Below are 21,208 nucleotides of genomic sequence, written 5' to 3'. Positions count from 1 at the left end.
TTGAAACAGATAATTGGTGAAGCCATTTATAAAGCCAGATGCTTCAAAAGACTGGGCTCCCTCAACAGCAGGCCCAGACTTCCCTCACCTGTCATGTACAGGAAGAGATATTTGTTGTACTGCAAGATATTATCAGGCTTGCAAGTGATTTGTGCCCCGAAATCAACAAGGTGCATGTTGATGCATTGCAGTTGCATGCTTCCCACGCAAGCCCAAATATGCGGAACAAAATACATGAGGGAGAGGTATACACCATACCGAGACCGTATTGCATCTGAATATGTAAACTGGATTCATGTGATAATGCAAATGTTATCAGCAGCCACACGCTATTTCATCCCATTTTGTGTCTGCCTGTTTTTCTGCCAAGAAGAGGTTTGCATGGATGAGCGTTTATTTCAACTTAACAAGCCATTAACTTGCATTGGCCCTCTTTCCTTTAGCAAGCATAACAAAAAAATAAAGTATGCTCAAGTGTAACCTAACAAGGGGGGTGCTGCTCAAGGGCAAACCTGATGTGAACAATTCCATTGATACAATTCTTTTTTTGGATTACTGTAGCCATTAGCCAGGAGAAATTTAATGACTGCTTGACATTTCCATTCATTCTAAGGCCTGTTACACTATTATTGCTTTTCTCCTACGTTCCTTATTTTATGTTGCAATTAAAAATTCATCACTCGTGGGATAGGTCAAGCCCAGGGGGTAAGCTGTGTGAAAAACACAGCTATGTTGAAACCATCATTTACTTGTACTTTAGGGCCCTCTAGTGGACTGATGTGACTGAAAGTGAACGCTGTGTTTTTAAAAATCACAAGAGGATAGGAACAGTAACAAAATGAAAACACATTCCATACTGAATGTGTAAGAATGATTTGTCTTTCCAGTATTGTCTCTTGTTCAGTCTGCATTTCAGAGAAGAAAGTTTTTAGTGGCACCAAAGGATAGTTTCATCTTGGGGCGTTACCAACCTCCAGGGAGTGGCTGGAGATTTCCTTCTGTTACAATTAATCTCCAGGCAACAGAGATCAGTTCCCCTGGAGAAAATGACTGCTTTGGCAGGTGGACCGTATGGCATTGTCCCCCACTGAGGTGCCTTCCCTCCCCAAGCCCCACCTTCTCCAGGTTCCACCCTCAAATCTCCAGGTATTTCCCAGCCCTACCATCTTCCTCTCTAAACAGTTTTATACCAAAGAAACATACTTTCACTCCAGTACTTTTTTATTAAAGCAGAGATTTGCGGTTTCACCTCTTTACCATTCATAACCCTAAACCTAATTTTTGACTGGATATGGATGATACACTTACTTGTGATTAGGGCTGAGGACGTGTCAGTGCCCACCTCGGATACTCTGGGTTTTGCCGCCATTGCGTTGCGTTCCGTCCCGTGCGTAAGTGGTTTGCTTCACTTCTTCCTCTTCCGCGTTCTCCATGCCGCCGCTTCAGCAGCCGTGCATAATAGGCATAATAGACCATAGAGAACAAACTGTTGTTTCTTCTTTCTTTTGAAATCAATATGAAATATACCTGTTTTCCTTCAGACTTTGTACCCATAATTTGTAGAACAGCTGTCAATAGAATTCTTTCCAGTTGTCAACATGTTTCCTGAATGACGGTGCCCAGAACTCACTGCAGTGTATAACTTGGAATCTTACTTGTGCTGGGGGGAACAGTGATTTTATTTTGCTGGTCCATTGGGACAGGCAGAGACCCAGGAAAAGAGGTAGCTCTGAAGGACTTGGGACAGCCTGTCTGTGGTAATGGAAAGAGCGATTATCAGGACTGATATTTGTTGTGAACATGAATTATATTTGACTTCTGATTAATTTCTATAATGTGTTTCAGAAGGAAGCTATAGATTCCACCCTGACTCCTCTAGAGAATGTGTTCCCCCATTCCTTTGGTTCCCCATTTAGGACTGCTGTATTGTAGGAAAGCTGATGAAGACTAAAAAAACAAATGCTCCACTATACTGTAGTCATCTATGCCTCAAAATCCAGAAATCTCTAATTTTCTTTAAATAATTTACAATAACGTCTCTTCATTCCAGAATCTCATATGGCTGTTATTTGACCTGAAACAGTGAAAAGTGAACCACAGTGAGTCACTGTCTCCCAGCTTTAAAAGTAATATTATTTTGAGATGAAGATATAGTAATCCAAACAACATAGTGCACCTAGGCCCTCCCAAAATTATTCCAAATATTTTGTGGTAACTTTTCTAGAAAGAAAAGCAAGAGTGTATCTGTGAGCAAGTGCATAGGCAAAACAGGATTACCAGCGCTAGACTGGCAACCAATGGAGGGATTTACAAGCAATGCACCGACATCACTTCCTGCATCACTGTCCAGTTTTCAGGTTGAGGCATAGTACATGGCTAGACTGACCAGTGGGCTATCCAATTCACCATCAAATAGGGTTGCTAGCATGAGGTGACATTCTGAGGTCCCTACTGACCCACTGAGGTCATTTCCAGCACAACTGGAATCGTTCATTGCAAGAACAGCCCTAGCTTTAGGTCAGAACTCTTTACTGTAAAGTTCTATAGAATTTTGTCCAAATAACAGAGCATTGCCAGCAATGTGCTGAAATCATTTCTGGTTGCACAGGAAGTGATGTCAGTGTGCCAGCCAGGGCCATAGCTGTGGGTGGTGAGAAAGGGGCAGGGCCCAACCTGAAATATCCCCTCCCTCATATGAATCAGGGGCATGGCTGGTGGTAGGTTGTACTTAGTGTTTTGCAGAGCAAGACACAAAAATGTGTCTCTCCGACAAAAAATTTCTGGCTATGACCCTGGTGACAGGACACTGAAAAGGTCCCTCTCCCGTGATATACTGAATGGTGACGGACTGGTGACAGGAAGGCCTGGTACAGGATATGTGATCTCTTGTCTCCAGTGGGAAAATAGTTCCCTGTCCATTCTTAAAACCAGATGAGAAATAGAAGCACAAGTGCTTTTGCATACAATTTCTTTACCTTGTCCATCTTTCTTTTGCTGTAACTGTGTCTTTAACAGTCTTTCCTAGATTCTGTACCTTTTGGGACACAAGATTATGCCATTTTATCTGCACTATGCAGTGACCCAGTGGATCTAGGCAGGCTGTAAAAACAAATGTGAAAGATTAGAACAGGCCATTTCTCCTTTCAAATAAATGGGGATATAATTATGCAGGTGAATTTAAATGTGTACATGTGTAGAAAATGCTTACTGTAAAATGCTTACAGTAAAGGCCATCTTGTTCACCGCTATGTAAACTGTAACTAAGAGATTAGGGGAAGGGTTCTCTAGAAAATTATGGTTCTCTAGAAAAAGATAGATATATTTTAAAGGAATTATTTGAGGAAATAACATGAGATTCAAAGGGAATGGCCAGGGTTTGGCAACTGACAGTCATGCAGTTTACATTAATTGAACTGTTTGACAGACAAACTACAAAACTCAAATATGCAGTAGAACTCTCAGAACATAAGAAGAACCTCCTGGATCAGTGATCCCTCTAATCCAGCATCTTTTTTCATACATCAGTCAACTGGTTGCCCACACAGGGAAAGGCTCTCCCATGCTGCTGCCCCCTAGCATTACAGGACTCATACCTCTGGATATGGAGGCTACCTTCAGTCACCAAGAGGAAAAGCCACTGATGGGCCGCTCTTCCATGGATGCATCTATTCCCCTTTTATCTCTGCTTATGACCATCACTACTTCCCCAGGCAGTGAGATCCATCCTCCATGGATGGAAGTGAAACACAGGTGTGCCCTGTCCTCCCTAAACAACATCATCCCTCGGCATCACCCTTAAATCTCCAGGGATTTCCCAAACTGGCTATCACAATCTTAGAAATCGCATCCATTGTGTCAAGTAGTACTTCATTTTGCAAGAGCATAAGAAATTGAAGGAGGTTAAAGGACATGAAACTCTGTGGCATTCATATAGGATAAAGGCATAAGATTGACACAGTTGGAGACTAGTGCAAGTTCAGACATAGTGATGGTAGAGAACACTGTAAAGAGTCATGCTTTGGCCTAGCAACAGGTTTCAAAGATTCCCTGCACTAAGTAATACCCTTTTGGATTCATCTTTTCCAAAATATACTGACATACTGCAGCTGTCCTCAACCCCCAGTACGGAGACCAGGACCGGTCTGTGGATCACTCAGTACCGGGCCACAGCTCCTCCTCATCCTCCTCCCCAGCTGCTGCCTCAGGGGCTGCCCTGCCACTCTGCCACCAGCTCACCTTTGGTGCTCTCCAGTGGCCGCCATGGGTGGGGCTTCCCCTCGACATGGCACTGAGCAGCTACTACTGGCAGTGCCCCCCGTGGGAAGTCAGGGGTGCCAGTGGGAAAGCAAGTGGAGCAGGGGCTCAAGAGGCGGCAGCAACATCCCTCAGCAAAAGACTACCCTCCCCTGGGCCTCAGTAAAATTGTCAAGCGTTGACCAGTCCCCGGTGATAAAAAGTTTGGGGACCACTGCTCTAGAGGAAGGAAAGTGCCTTAATTTGGCCTACTATTAACTTCCCTAACTGGAGATCAAGACTTGCTCCTTTTCTTCTTATTATGAGAAAAAAATGTCACTGTTTCTGCAGGGACCTGTCAAAGGAAAACATGGTTATTCCACATTTTTATTTTCCATTGATTTTTGTCTTGCTATTCTTGTGAAGATGTTGATTTGTGGGGCTGTCACTGAAACATCTATAGGGCAAGGAAGCTGACCAGAAAATAGTACCATGCACCATAAGTGAAAAATTTAGCCTATGTAGGATGAGATATCCTCAGAACAAGAGTGCTTTTCTCTTCCTTTTTTCAGCTATGGGGTTTTGCAAATCAATATTTCCGCCCTTAGAGGCAACTGAAGATGGCGCCATGCTAGCCCATTCCATGATGAGCTCTTGAGCCAAGCAGAGGGCCAGGAGCAGATGCACCTGGCAGACCTGAGCGGGATGCGCAGTTCTAGATTTTTTTAATCCCTAGAGATTTGGGTGTGGTGCAGAGGAAGGGCCTCAGCAGGATATGATTCCATGGAGTCCACTCTCCAAAGCAGCCATTTTCTCCAGGGAAACTGATCTCTATCATTTGGAGATGTATTGTAATTCCAAGTACTCTCCAGCCCCTACTTGGAGGTAGGCAACCCTACTGATTCCCCACTCTACTGCACTACCATGTATGCTGCGGAAGGTGGACAATGCAGGACAGTGGGTTGGGAAGACAGAAGCTGCCACTACTACTCCCCTGTTGCCACAGGAGTTGTGGAGGGGTGACAATGCAGGCAGATGGCAAAGAAAGGAAGGAACCGTGAGCCTTGCCTCCTGGAGCAGTGAGTGAATAAGTGAGCAAAGCAGATGGGCTTTAAGGGAAAGAGGAGGAGATGTGGAAGTGACACTTCCAGTGGGTGGTCTATGGTTTGGGCCCCTCTGCCTAACTGCAGCCATAGTCCATGTACCATCCCATTCAAATATCAGGAAAGAATTCCATGAATGTCTCAAATATCTTAGCTCCCAGGCCCACATATGACAAATGGGGCTTGTGAGAGATCTGGAGGATTCTGTTTCTGGATGACGCAAGGCAAAGTACATAGAGAGCATATTCAGGAACACTGATGTAATCATAAGGAACATCTATTTCTTCTTGTTTAATATCTCCATCAGGACTCCATGTCCATTGCTAATGCTCCCTTTGCCAAGAATAAAGAAGGGCCTGTGTCTAATGAGGTGTTTATGTGCTTCTTAAGAGGTTTGCTGCCTCCTGTAACAAATTAGGATATCCTTATGCCTAGAGTTCAAGAGAATTATTTATTGCCTCTTTCCCATTAGGGGCTCTTGGAAGAGAAGAACATGACTAACACCAGCCATTGCACTTCCAGATATTTCTGCCTTGCAGCTGTCGCTCTTCCTCTTCTCAGTGCCAAGAGGGTAATTGCACCAGGCATTCAATTTTCTTGCACTGCTTCCAAAACCATGTGTTCTTCCTGCCTCTGAGCTGGAGGAGGAGGAAGAGGGAGGAAACAAATTCCAGGAGGACCACTGTGTCACTTATATTGGCAAAGCAGAAGCTGACTTGTATTTCTTCTGCTGCTCAGGGAGAACAAATTTAGCATTTGAACAGTTTGTTCCCAGAGTTAGTAAAATGGGGAAGACCATGATTTGGGGGGAATCTACCTATCGAAGAAGAAGAAGAATTGGTTCTTACCTGAAGGAGTCTCAAAGTGGCTTACAATCTCTTTTCCTTTTCTCTCCCCACAACAGACACCTTGTGAGGTAAGTGAGGCTGAGAGAGCCCTGATATCACTGCTCAGTCAGAACAGTTTGTCAGTGCTGTGGCAAGCCCAAAGTCACCCAGCTGGTTGCATGAGGGAGACTGCAGAATTGAACCCAGCTCACCAGAACCGGGCTCACCACACTCCTAACCACTACACCAAAGTACCTATCCCCTTCCCCCTTCTGCTTCCCCCTTCTGGAGAGAGGTGAGTAGCGGGGTACCTCAGGGCTCGGTGCTTGGCCCGGTACTTTTTAACATATTTATTAATGATCTAGATGAGGGGGTGGAGGGACTACTCATCAAGTTTGCAGATGACACCAAATTGGGAGGACTGGCAAATATTCCGGAAGATAGAGACAGAGTTCAACGAGATCTGAACACAATGGAAAAATGGGCAAATGAGAACAAGATGCAATTTAATAAAGATAAGTGTAAAGTTCTGCATCTGGGTCAGAAAAATGAAAAGCATGCCTACTGGATGGGGGATACGCTTCTAGGTAACACTGTGTGTGAACGAGACCTTGGGGTACTTGTGGATTGTAAACTAAACATGAGCAGGCAGTGTGATGCAGCGGTAAAAAAGGCAAATGCCATTTTGGGCTGTATCAACAGAGGCATCACATCAAAATTACAAGATGTCATAGTCCCATTGTATACGGCACTGGTCAGACCACACTTGGAGTACTGTGTGCAGTTCTGGAGGCCTCACTTCAAGAAGGACGTAGATAAAATTGAAAGGGTACAGAGGAGAGCGACGAAGATGATCTGGGGCCAAGGGACCAAGCCCTATGAAGATAGGTTGAGGGACTTGGGAATGTTCAGCTTGGAGAAAAGGAGGTTGAGAGGGGACATGATAGCCCTCTTTAAGTATTTGAAAGGTTGTCACTTGGAGGAGGGCAGGATGCTGTTTCTGTTGGCTGCAGAGGAGAGGACACGCAGTAATGGGTTTAAACTTCAAGTACAACGATATAGGCTAGATATCAGGAAAAAGTTTTTCACAGTCAGAGTAGTTCAGCAGTGGAATAGGCTGCCTAAGGAGGTGGTGAGCTCCCCCTCACTGGCAGTCTTCAAGCAAAGGTTGGATACACACTTTTCTTGGATGCTTTAGGATGCTTAGGGCTAATCCTGCGTTGAGCAGGGGGTTGGACTAGATGGCCTGTATGGCCCCTTCCAACTCTATGATTCTATGATTCTATGATTCTTATCCTCACACCAATCTTGTGGTGTACTTGACAGAGTGAGGTAATTCAGCATTCTTCAAGGCTGAGAGGGCATATGAATCATGCGACACGTGATGGAAGACACAGGCTAGGTTTGGGGTCCCACACTGCATCAGATATATTAGGCACACATGAACTGAGGATTCTCCTCATTCCCTGGGTGCTATATCAGGTCAAGCACATGAAAAGCATTCTCTTCATGTGTACAAGTAGAACACAAGTTCTCAGGCAGGGATCACTTTATAATATATATAGCTCCCACTTAATGTAATATATCTCCATGGGAAGGAGAGAAGGATCTGGAGACACAGACTAACTGTTGTTGTTGCTGATATCATCATCATCATCATCATCATCATTATTACACTTGTTAACCGCATGCTCTTGGCCAGTCAGCTCACGGTGGTGTACAGCAATAAAGTAAACAATAATAGTATATATAAAATTAATCCAACAACCTCTCAGCTACCCAATACCCTCAAAAAATCAGTAGTCCCCCTTCAACCCAGCACCCCAGGGAGGTGAGCAAAGGAGGGGCCCTATATATCCCATCTTGGCTTAAATGGGATATAGAGTAGCAAGAGGAAAGCTAATTGGCAGGCTGTACAAAAAAGTGAGACTGAAGTACTCAAATGGCAAAAATACAGAGATATTGATCAGTGGCAGTCCAATAAAATCAGTCACATTTGCTAAATCCTAGCATTCAATTGTATTAATTTAAGCTAACACTCCTCCAAACTTTTGGAAAGCAATGGCTCAGGGGTAGAGCATCAGCTTTTAATGTACAAGGTCCCAGGTTCAGTCCCTGGCATCTCCTGTTAAAATGATAAGGTAATGCATGATGTGAAAGGCCAGCACCCAAGGTCCGGGAGAGCCACTACTAGGCTGAAGTAGACAATACTGACCTTGAGGAGGGTTGCCCAAAAGCACCATCATTAAACATGCCAAGAAATGTGCAAATAGCAATGTGATTAATGAGACATGCATGAAAAGAGCCCTAGTGTTTTTTAATTGGTGTATCTATGAAAATACTGTTCCGAGTTTGGGTAGTCTTCGTTAGACTGAATTGCCGCATCATGCTGATTTTGCCTGAAGACTCTTGATGACTCTCTGACGTGTGCCTGTAGGCCTGTCTCTGATGAGCCCTCCATGTAGTTTTTAATGGAGAGAAAATGAGACAGAGAAGGAGAGCTTTGATTGATGGAAGTGTACTTGCTCTCTTTGGGGAGAAAGTGCAAGGTTAACTAGTGCAGTATCTGCTTGTATGTTTGCAAATAAAGTAAACATTACAAAGACATTCCAGAATTCTCTGTTCTCAAGGTAACAGAATTATGTCACACTTATTCCTGGAGCTTCTCAATCCATATTTCATTTTAAAAGACAGAATTAGAAGCCATCTAACTATTCAGGGAAGCTCTGCAGGGACAAACAAATCTGCTCTCACAGACACACAAATTTATTTCAATCCAGTGGAATGTGATCAGATGAGCCAATCAGCTAAGGTAAAACAGACAAAAGGTTTTCTCTGTCCTAGTTACTGACTCATAAACAAGATCAACACCACCACAGAATGATTCAACCACTAGATGGCAGAGAAACTATGATATTCCTTCATAACTTGTTTTCAAGAGATGCTTCAATGAACAGCATCATCATAATATTCAGAGACTTCATATTGCTATCCAAAAAGAACAGCTCCTTCAGGCAAGCTACTTTCCCTTCCCCACACACACACACACCCCGCTATTGCTAACCAAATGCTTCCTTGGGTATAGGTTTATATGGCATGCATCCTTGTGAACGGGCAGCAGCCATTTGCCCTTGGCAAGCACGTGCTCAAGTCACTGTTATTATAGAATTCTGCTGTCTCCCCTCCAGACTGATGTTAGTTCTGGTGCTTCCATACTCAGGGATGACTGAGATAGATCACTCAGAACAAGGGAGCCAATTTGCAGATGTGAATCAGCTCCAGCTGAGGAACAACAAGAAGCTAAAAGGGTAAGGTACAAAAGAGAGAATATTTTCACTATACTATTTGAAATATGCTCATTTTGAAGGAATTTGTCAATCTCTATAAATGGCTAAATGAGCTACTTTTGCCTTATATCTGTACGTTTATGATTCTTGTTTCATTTAGTCTGAGGAAGAGTGCATGTACTCAAAAGCTCACTCTTTGAATAAATCTTTGTTGGTCTTAAAGGTGCTATTGGACTCAATTTTTGTTGTGTTACTTCAGACCAATATGGCTACCCACTTGAATCTATCTTTGTGAGAGCGTCACTATGATCCTTCACATTAGCATCTTTTGGTTCCCCATAATAGGTCTGGAATGCAGATGCAATTTTAATACAAGAATTGTTAAATCTTCACCTGTTGGCTTATTTGCAAGAATAATAAAGTCAGTTTCTCATGGACTTTTAAAGTTGCAATATACATGACACAGGCAGGATTTCGAAGAGGCAGAGGAACTAGAGATCAAATTGCCAACATACGCTAGATCATGAAGAAAGCTAGGGAGTTCCAGAAGAACATCTACTTCTGCGTCATTGACTATGCTAAAGCCTTTGATTGTGTGGCGCACAACAAATTGTGGCAAGTTCTTAAAGAGATGGGAATGCCAGAGCATCTTATATGTCTCTTGAGAAAACTATATGCAGGTCAGGAAGCAACAGTGAGAACCAGGCATGGAATCACTGATTGGTTCAAAATTAAGAAAGGAGTTTGGCAAGACTGTATACTGTGGCCTTGCCTATTTAACTTGTATGCAGAGCACATCATGAGAAAGGTTGGGTTAGATGAGTCACAAATTGGGATCAAGATTGCAGGGAGAAATATCAACAACCTCAGAAATATCAACAACCTCACTCTAATGGCAGAATGCGAAGAGGAACTAAAGAGCCTTTAGATGAGGGTGAAGGAGGAGAGTGCAAAAGTTGACTTGAAACTCAACATCAAGAAAACTAAGATCATGACATCTGGCCTTCTCAATTCCTAGCAAATAGATGGAGAAGAAATTGCAGCAAAGAACGCTATGGGAGGAAAGCTATGGCAAATCTAGACAGCATCCTAAAAAGCAGAGACATCACCCTGCCAACAAAAGTGTGTCTAGTCAAGGCTATGGTATTCCCAGTTGCAATGTATGGCTGTGAAATTTGGACCATAAGGAAGGCTGGGCATGAAAGAATTGAGGCTTTTGAACTCTGGTGATGGAGAAGACTCTTGCGAGTCCCTTGGACTGCAAGGCGAACAAACCGATCAGTCCTAGAGGAGATCAGCCCTGACTGCTCCTTAGAAGGCCAGATCCTGATGATGAAACTGAAATACTTGGGCAACCTCATGAGAAGGAAGGACTCCCTGGATAAGAGCCTAATGCTGGGACCGATTGAGGGCAAAAGAAGAAGGGGACGACAGAGAATGTGGTGGCTGGATGGAGTCACTGAAGCAGTTGGTGCAAACTTAAATGGACTTCGGGGAATGGTAAAGGACAGGAAGGCCTGGAGGATCACTGTCATTAGGGTCGCGATGGGTCGGACATGACTTTGCACCTAACAACAACAATAATACATGATAACCCTTCCTCATACAATGAACCTCTGCAGAGGTAAGCAGTCATAACTGGAGAGAAAAGAGTTTCCAATTGCATGGACAAATGTTTCCCTGGAACTTGGGGTTGATTTGAGAGAGAGAACACTTCTATTTGTGCACCAAAACAATGTGTATTCATCAGTTTCTAACATTGCAATGAATGGGGCAACTGTATTATCTTCAATTGGGGTTATGATGGAGTTACATAAAGGTGCTTGAAAGGCATGGAAGCAGCATTTGATGAGCCATGACAGAAGTGAACTGAAATTGTGCTCACTTCAACTAAGGGCCATTCCGCACCAGGATCTATGTTGCAAATTGATTGCGGAACGAAAAAACGCCATTTTAAATAGTAGAATTCGTCGTTATGCGTACCTGCCTTTGTAGTGGAATCCAGTCGTGTTTCTATCGTTTCCCACAGGTTTCCAGTCTCTGCAAAAATCGCTAGCCAGGAAGTGATATTTGCTGAGCTTTGTCCCACCCCTGGCCATCAATCAAACAAGCAGCCAATGGGCGGCTGTTATCATGCTCCCAAAAAGCCCCTTTCCCTTTAAGGCAGGTTTAAAAAAAAAACACGTTGCAACTAATCTGCGTTGATTCGTTGCAACGGAGAGACCAATCTAGCTAGCAGGTGGTGTGTGAGCTGTCATTTCATCGTTGCCATGCTCCCCCCAAGTGAAAAAAAAAAAACCACCCCCGCACGGGCGCGATTTTCGACTGAAAATAAAGTGAAAAATAAAGGGAAAATAAACGAGCAAACAGGGCTGTGTGGTGCTTGGTGAATTAAAACAGCTCTGGGGAGGGACTGCAGCCGGGGAAGCCTCGCTGGGTAAACCAAGGCTCACCGGTGCATTGATCTCCGCTCGCTCTGAGAAAAAAAAATGGCGATCACTTAGCCGGAAGATCAAAGGAGAGAGCCAGGGAGAGGGACTTTGCAGAAACCGCAACAATGGTAATGCACAGAACTTTTCCGCTAGTGTTGCAGATTGGTTGCAAGAGTGTAGCGCTTTCCGGAGGGTGAATCCACTTTTTGGGATTTCCCTGAAAGCGCTACAACGAAGCGCTTTTTGCAGATCGGTTTCAGGAGTGTGGCAGAATGTCTACAACATTGTGCATAATCACATTTTGTAGCGATTTCAATTTGCCACACTCCTGCTACAAAGAATCTGTGCGGAATGGACCTAAGTTTACACCAGCCTGCGATTGCTTTGATCGTCTTTAAAGGCAGAGCAATGTCATAATTTCCATTTTAAAATATTTCCCCACAACCAATAAGCAAATATTACACAGCATTCTGCATTTTCAGTCTGTCAATATGTCTGTAAGGTTTTGAAGCCCATCTTGATGGATGGAAAATTCCATGGTCCTTTCCCAAGCACCTCAGGCCTTCTGCGTCTCTTTTGCTGTGTGATTTGCCAGTTAGATGTTTGCAAACAACCATCTCACCAACTGGAATATCTCCAAACCATTTGGCAGGCTTTAGGCAATCTTCTATTGTGTCATGAATGAGGGATTCAAATGCAGCGAGTAATCACAAAAACAATATTTTGAGATAGTGACAGCTGGAATGCCAGTGCAGTGTATTGTTTACTGCACACTGTATGTTTGATAGCATTATGTTTCCAAGAGCAACTTTTTCTTTTTCTGATTTGTGCTGAACAGGGAGAAAAAGTTTGTTCTATGCAACAGTAAGAGCAAAGAGAATATAAATATTAAATCATGAAAACCCTGGATGCCCTCTACAACACTGAGAGATAACAATCTCATACTTTGTGTGTGATTGTGTTAGAAATCGAACACACATAATAGGTCACATTACCAAAAGACAGTTGCAGTGTAACAACTGGATAAACTGATTCAGTGATATACCATGAATTAGTGCTTGAAAAGATCAACTAGGAGTATATTTTCCCCTAGTGTTAAGGATGACACATTTTATTGCCAAAATGTACATTGCCATTATGTCAGACTGAAGATTTTGTTTGCCATCTTTATAGCATTTGTGAAGATAGAACCATTACCTGGTCTCCATTTCTTTGCCTCTCCCTGGTAAACACATTAACACCTTTGTTTTAGGACTGGCTGCCTTACCTTAGCCTCCAGACATGGTATGTAAACAGACACTTGGATTCAAACCATGCACTTGTAGGCATGCAGGGCATTTTGCTCTCTCTCTCTCTCTCTCTCTCTCTCTCTCTCTCTCTCTCTCTCTCTCTCTCTCTCTCTCTCTCTCTCTGCTTCTCTTCACATCATATATGATAGCTATTAAACTTTCATTGACCCAAATTGTATATTATCTATCACACCATCTCAATTCTTTACTTTCCTTTTGTGTGTTTTTGTTCATTTAAAATATTGTGCTGTTTTGCAGAGCTACTGTGCAGAAGCTAAATTTTAGTTTGTATTGAAACTAATCTTTTAATTTAATTTCAAATTTAGCTTCTGCATGAGTTTTTTCTGGCAGGGACTACCTGGTATACATAGGCGGACATCTCACTTGTTACTCCTCTCACTCAGAAGTCTCCTAGAACTAGCTAATTTCCCCATTCAAATTTCAGGAGACAAGTCTATTTTTGGTAATTTTTTGGAGTCACTTGTACCTGTCCTTTAAAGAACCGCAAACATCAAGTGTACCAAGAGGACCAATTCTATAGATTCCTGAACTAGGTGTCGCCAGCTATGCTTGTTATGTGGGAGTGAGAATTCCATCTTTTCTTCAGGACAAAGAATAGCCAGAGACACAAGATCAAGCAAAGGAGCCCCTGGCCAAAAGCTGCTCAAAGCAGGCAGAACCAACAATCCCAAACAATAATGCAAAACCAAGGAATCCCAGCATAAACATGGGACAAATGGCAAGCCTAAAATACCAAATGTAGAACCTGAAAATCCAGCCCAATATCAAGCCACAGAATCATCCCAGTGAAGCCAAACAGAAATGTCATTGGGTCCTGGTCCCAACCTGGATGAGCTGAGGCCCTGTGGGAGCTTTCAGGGCCTGTATAACGGAGCTCTTCTGCTGGGTCTATCATTGAGGCCAACCCAGGAACCCCCTGGCAGAGGAGAAGGAAAAATCTTGAATTTGGAAGTCCCCACCAGCTGGAACATTGCTATGGGTGATGGGTCAGCACTCGGGGTCCCTCTGAGACCAGAGGATAGCTGGCACTATGGGATTTGGAATTGTTGCTCACACAAGCAGAAGTTATAAAAGTGATGTCTAATTAGTAGGAACTTCCAAGCAGAGGATACTGTAACAGAAGTGTTCAAAAGACATATATTCTAGAGATTTAAATGAAGAGATTGTAAATACTGTTGAATTGCATTGTATGGTGCAATTACAGTCAGCAGCCCCCTGGGAAGAATTAGGGGCAAGTGCAGGCAGAGCAGCATTGCACTGGCATGCAATGACACTTTTAACAAAAAAGGAGGGAGGGAACTAACATCATTATATCAGGAGTATAGTCCACCACAGACTTGCCCATTGAAACATAGGTTTCATGGGAAATAATTCCTGTAGATGCAGAAGTTACAGCATTGTTTGGGGAATAAGCAAATCATATGGCACAAAAAGGGGGAAAGCCATTAAGTAGAAGTTGTGTGGAGGAATGAACTTCCAACTGAAACCTCTACCCCTGCTATACATGCTTAGGATCGCAATGCACATGGTGCAAAAGTGCTCAACAAGACTTCCAGTGAAGTCTAATCCATTTAACTTCTTCAAAAGTACAGTTTCCTAAAATATCCCAAAATCTATCACACCTTATAGGAAAAGGAATTTATTCTGCAAACATCTAGTCATTATTCCTGCCAGTTCACTTGAACTTATAACCTCAAGTAATGATCATATAGTAGCTCCTTCTAAACCAAAACACTGAGCTTTCTTCATGAACTGGTTGTAGATACAATGGACTTCTTTTTTCCTGAATATCTGAAACCAATATGATCCAGTGTAAGACTTAAACTACAATGTTTAATAATGAAATGTTCTGGAGGCATAGCTTGAATAATAATAATATAGATTCTACTAGACAATTTTGGGGGAAATCCTATTGTAAAACAATCTGAAAACAGAAGGAGGTTGAGTGCAGAAGCTAACTTTTGGGACCATGCCACTTGAACGGCACAAGAGAAGCGTTATTTTGCAGAGCTACTGTGACCATGGATGTCCATTACAAGGCACAGTTAAAAAGAGGCAAAATCCTTTCCAAAGTTTACTTGGCAACATTAGTTTAGAACAAACACAGACAGAAAACTACAAATAAAAGTCCTTATGCAAGACCTAAATCTTTTTTTTTTAATCATGAAGGGCCAAAGACAAGTCAATGTCCAGTAATGATGCAATCTCCACTTTAATCAGTTTAAATTTTTTTAGGTCTTTTTAAATTGGACTATCTTTATTATTATTATTATTATTATTATTATTATTATTATTATTATTATTATTATTATTATTATTATTATTATTATTATTATTATATGAATATACAATGTATATGTATATTATGTATGTATATTATTATTGTATTATCTTGTATGTATAGGTATGTATAGGTATGTATAGATATATGTATGAAATCTGCAGTACAATCCTTTTCAGAATTACCCCAGTCTGTCCATTATGTGAAGGAATTCTGTATAGGTTGCAGCAGTAATGTATCATCCTTAACACGCCCACGGCTCCACGGGCGCAGCGGACTAAATAATTCGTTAAGCCATTGGTGGGAGGGCTTTGTCCGTGATGAGGAAGGGACCTGATTGGCCCCTTCCTCTGGACAGACCATCGGCCGGGCCAATTGGCAGGTGCCAAGCGCCTGCCGATTGGCCAGGCCAATTCCCACCCTGCTGACAAGGAAGCAACAAGGAAGTTGCACCTTTGGTGGCAGCCTGATGCGTCGGGAGGCGCAAAGCGCTTCCGACGCGTCAGGCCGCCCACAAAGGGAACCCCCGGCAAAGCGCCTCTCGCCGCGTCAGGCCGCCGCCTCCGAACGAGAGCCACCGAACGAGAGAGCCACCGCCACGAGAACGCCGCCCAGGGGAGACCCCACCACCTGACAGAGCCCCCGCCATCAGGACGCTGCGACAAACCGAAAACGTCAGTATTTAGTGCCCGCTGTATTCGACATACAGCGGGCTTGATTACTAGTTTTGAATAATGCTGAAAAACTGAAAGAATTCTGCCAGGCCTTTGGTTGTGACCAGGCATAACCAACAACATCTGCAGGGCCCCTGCTCCCTCCCTCCCAGAAATCCATCAATGTGTTATACTCCTGGACGTGTTTGTACTATTACCATTGTTACAATTATCAGTTAATAGTATTAATGTTATGGCTATTTATATGTTATAGATTGTTTCTTGTAACGTTTCTACATTTTATGTAAACTGCCTTTTCTACATTTTCTACGTTTCTACATTTTATGTAAAATGTGTGGATAATTTAAATATATAAAGCAAAGCTGGCTCTCAAATAATTTCTTGAGCAGGGATTTAATTTACCTTTCTTTGGACAGGGTACCTCAGCAGGTTCAAGGCTGCTCTTTTCCCCCACAGAGCAACTTACCACAGAACCTACACAATCAGTTAGGAATGATGGGGACCTTATTTGTAGCACCCTACTCCCAGCAGGGGATGGATGTGGGGTAGGGTTGCCGGATCCAGGCTAGTATAGAATAACACTGTTTTCCACAACATTTCATTTTTCCCAAGTTTTGGACTAAGGGGTTTTTAATCTCCTTTTCTGCTGTTTTAAATTCTGCTTCCAAATTAATGAGGTTTTTTTTACCATCATGGTTTGCTTTTCATGTTGATAAAGTAAATTTTGTTTTTAGGGTATTATTTTCCTTTTGTGAATCACCTTTTAGCAGGTCTATGGAAAAGTGGCACAACTAAAGACATGCTTGCATGCATATGAATACCATTCACTTTCTTACATCTTGACAGTGCTGCTTTCTGCCACTTTACATATGTAAGCTATCGCTTTTTGTTATAGTGGGAACACCATGTCATTCTGTCCTGCTTTGAATGTACTTGAACATTATGCATTTTGCCAGTTGCGAAGCAAATTGCAACACCCGTGACTGACATAATTCCTCAAGGCCTTAGTCCATGTGCCATAGGCTGACATTTGACTTTACAAAAGTTCCTGTCCTGAGATCACCCCTTGTTAGATTTTGAAATCTGAGAAAAATGAAAGATAATTCTGAAGTCCATTCAAACCTGTCAATATAACCATGTTTGGGATCAAGCCTGTCACAACTCCATATTCTCTGTCCTTCTTCCCAATGTCAGATATACTGGAGAGGAGTTAATGAGTAGGATAAATACAGTCTAATTGCAGTTTGTTTATTGAATTAATTTGTGTTTGCCAGTCTAGAAAATTTCAACAGAGAACAATGGAAATATGTTCCCTCTTCCGGTAATACCATATATGTAAATAAACACAAACACTGCTGTAAGTCAACAAAATGGTAAGTAAAGGTAAAGGTAAAGGTATCCCCTGTGCAAGCACCGAGTCATGTCTGACCCTTGGGGTGACGCCCTCTAGCGTTTTCTTGGCAGACTCAATACGGGGTGGTTTGCCAGTGCCTTCCCCAGTCATGACCGTTTACCCCCCAGCAAGTTGGGTACTCATTTTACCGACCTCGGAAGGATGGAAGGCTGAGTCAACCTTGAGCCGGCTGCTGGGATTGAACTCCCAGCTTCATGGGCAAAGCTGTCAGACAGCTGCCTTACCACTCTGCGCCACAAGAGGCTCTTAACAAAATGGTAGATTTGTTTAAATTTTTTAAAAATGTTTTTTTCCAGGAAATTAGGAAAAAATCCATGTTTGTATTGTTTTATGTTTCATTCATTGGAATTACATAGATTTTATTGCTAGCATTATAAATCTGACCTTTATGTTGTAGGTTATCACATAGGCAATTTCTGTATGTTTCAGTCCAATATTTGGAAACAATAAAACAATTTGAATATTACAAAATTCTCCAAAATGCTAGCAGCATTTTCCCAAAGAGTGAATCAGAGGGGTAGGCAATTGCCTCACAATGTAGAATTCAAATAATTTAGGACTGTTTGGGTCAAAAACAGCACTTTGAATTGTGCCCTGAGAGCAGGAAGACCCTGGAGGAATGGGGTGAACTTTGAGAGAAGATGAGCTACTGCATTCTGCGTAGCACTGATATCTGAACATGGACTTTCATGCCCTGGAGTAAGTTGTTTGCTTGGCTTATCCTGGAAGGTGTAACGGTAATTTTGCTGCAGAGAGATTATCAACTGTCAGTTCCAGAAACTTGAATTTGTTTACTTAATTTCAGTGCCATTTTGCTCCTTAAACTAAACCGTAGAATGTGCAGGATCTAGTCAGTTATTAACCCATGGGTTAGCAGGACTAGTGGCAGAAACAAAGCCAAGATTTTTTCTATTCCGTTTCTTATTTACCAGTTCATTTACCTTTCTACATTGAGCGTAAATAGAAGGCTAAATTGATTTATCAATGTAAAAAGCAAGCTGAACAGTATTTACTAAATTGAATGCTGTGAATCTGGGTGGTCCACCCCCCACCCACCTATTCACATTTCTCAACAATTTTTTTTATAGACCTGGTGCTGAATAAAGCTTATTAGATCAGAGTTCTAAGGCAAGGACAAATCCTAAATCCTCACAGTTAACTGGAGAACACAAACCAGAATTTTTTGTTCTCTATCCCAAGATGCCCTAGTCAGCTATAAACATGCAAAAAAGCATTTTATATTTTCTGTCTCAAGCCCCACTTTGTACCAAATAATTCAGTTTCCTTCTTCCTCAATTCTTGACATAGTAGACATCCAAGAAACCCTTTGAAAAAAGAAAGATTTCATGATCCTTGCACATTACCTAAAGCTTTAATTGAAAATGGATACAGGGATTTTTGGAGGGCATTTATATCAAGAAATCTGTGGTTTTTCCACCAGTAGCATATCTTTTATGTGTTGCATAAGACAGGTGGAATAGCTGGGAGGGTTAGGGACATATGTTTATAAATATCTGTTTCCCTGACTTTGTACATGTTGAAATAAAGCTAAACATTAACCTTAAGTTTAAATTTGCGGCCCTGCTTTTTCCACCAACAAAATTTTGTTTAAAGTTTCTCCATTCATTCAAAACTGATTCATGAAGGTCCCTCTCATCCCTTTATTAAACAGAATTGCCAGCAGAATGACAACTCCACCACATACCTTCAGAAAATGACTGATCCCATATGGAAAGCACTGCCATTCCTATCCTGCCGTTGCTCAGGTTAACCTTGGCTGTAGATGATGGACAGTACAGCACTTTCAAACCACTGCTTCTAAATGGCACTAGAGCACAAGAATCTATGAAAGAACTGGCATATCACCAGCCCTGTAAGGTCCTTTGAGGACTATTTGGAAGCTCCAGTCAGTGCAATATGGACCAGCAAGGCTGTCAACTGATATTTATGCACAAGAATATGTGGGAGGGAACTCCCGTCAGGAAGCAGCCAAACGCACGTTTTAATATTGCGCTTTTACAACAGAAGGCAGCATGCATTTTCCGCCTCCATGTGGAAATGGACTGTGGGATCCCACAAAGCACAGTCCTATCCCCCATGCTCTTTAATCTCTAAGTAAAGCCCTTAGGCCAAATCATTTATTATGTGTTGCTTCAGTTCTGATTTTTAGACTTCTGGTTGGATTTACAGTCCAAATCCTAATACATTGCTTACTGAATGTACCATCTTGGTCATTGTGTTGGTGAGAAAGAAAGAAAGAAAGCAAGCTTAAGGTTTTGGTTATTACCTTTAAGGCTACATGCGGTCTGGGCCCAGTGTACCTGAGGGATCGCTTCTCTGCCCACACCTCCCAAAGAGCCTTATGCTCCACCACTTCCAACTTCCTGGTAATCCCTGGCCTCAAGGAACCCCCCCCCCGACCTCAACAAGGACCAGAACTATCTCAGTCATGGCCCCCACCTAGTGGAATGAGCTCCCAGAGGAGATCAGGGCCCTGACAGTACTTGAACAGTTCTGCAGGACCTGCAAAAAGGAGCTCCTCTGACAGGCATTTGGTTGAGGTCAACCAGAACCACCGCTTCCAATCAGACCCCCCAAGCCTCCCTCCTTCAACCATCACTGCAGACTCACCAACCCCACTAGACCATCAGTAAGCATTTACTTATTGTTCTCCCCAATGTTCTATTGTTCATTATGTTCATGGTGAGTTCTTAGTCTGACGAAGAGTGCTTGCACTCGAAAGCTCACGCCTTGAATAAATCTTTGTTGGTCTTAAAGGTGCCACTGGACTCTGATTTTCTTGTTCATTATGTTATTATTGTAATGACTGTGTTATTATAAACTGAGTTATTTGTACTGTTCCTGTTTGATGTAAACCACCCTGAGCCTTCTGGGAGGGCGGTAAATAAATAAACAAACAAACAAAACAGTACTGTCCTGCCTGAAAAAATCCCTCCCCTTCCACAAAGCCCAGACCTGAAGTTAGAACAGAATTTTCTCAGCACATGCCCCTAGTGGACAAGCCTCTCATTTGCACAAGTACCTCATCATTGACAGTTAATACAGTGAATCAGGGGGATGTTTTCAACAGTCAGACAGCTGTAAAATGTAATATTCTTTAATATGTACCATTTCCTGGGAGCTGCTGCTTGAACAGAGTAATCCATAATCCTGCACCAGATAGCCTAATTAAAGCGCAGTAGTAGCCTTCATTTTTGAAAGCCTTTTTAAAAGAGTTCAAAAAGAGTCTCCAAACTATTTCTAATGCATAATTATTTGAAGTTATTTATAAAACAATGTGAGGTTATTCAGGTTCTTGCGTAACAGTTTCCTGTATTAGAAAAATTATTTCCATTGATGATTTTATCAATTGCCATGGTCACACAGAACAGTTTGAATTTTGCACTATTTTGTGTGAATGCTTACCTACATATTACCCACATACATGGTCCCAGTACCTCATGCTTTTCTGCAGCTTCTGCTGAGAAATGTCCCAGGTCATCCATTTAGCTTCCTTATTTGAACTTAGGCTATAGCATAGGATAGGCTATATTAGCTAAACACATTTGTGTTCTTTGAGCCTTCTTTCTTTTCTCTGTCAAAATCATAAAGTACACTAACCATCAACACCCCCACACACTGCCATA

At 42.3% G+C, this 21,208-nt stretch overlaps 1 long non-coding RNA gene across 2 annotated transcripts in view; it reads right to left on the bottom strand.

Annotated features, from left to right (window-relative positions):
- LOC143837992 (uncharacterized) overlaps positions 1–21,208 on the bottom strand; it is a 137,241-nt gene that overhangs the window by 11,788 nt on the left and 104,245 nt on the right. For both annotated transcript variants that reach the window (XR_013231188.1, XR_013231189.1), the window contains 2 exons: positions 2,976–3,099; positions 1,309–1,752 (listed from right to left, as the gene is read on the bottom strand). This is a non-coding gene — a long non-coding RNA (uncharacterized LOC143837992). The remainder of the gene's footprint in view (positions 1–1,308; positions 1,753–2,975; positions 3,100–21,208) is intronic.

Source organism: Paroedura picta, chromosome 5 (assembly GCF_049243985.1).
Source record: "Paroedura picta isolate Pp20150507F chromosome 5, Ppicta_v3.0, whole genome shotgun sequence".
Classification (NCBI taxonomy): domain Eukaryota; kingdom Metazoa; phylum Chordata; class Lepidosauria; order Squamata; family Gekkonidae; genus Paroedura; species Paroedura picta.
Note: the sequence above shows the minus strand (reverse complement) of the source record. Positions and strands in the feature narration are given on the sequence as shown.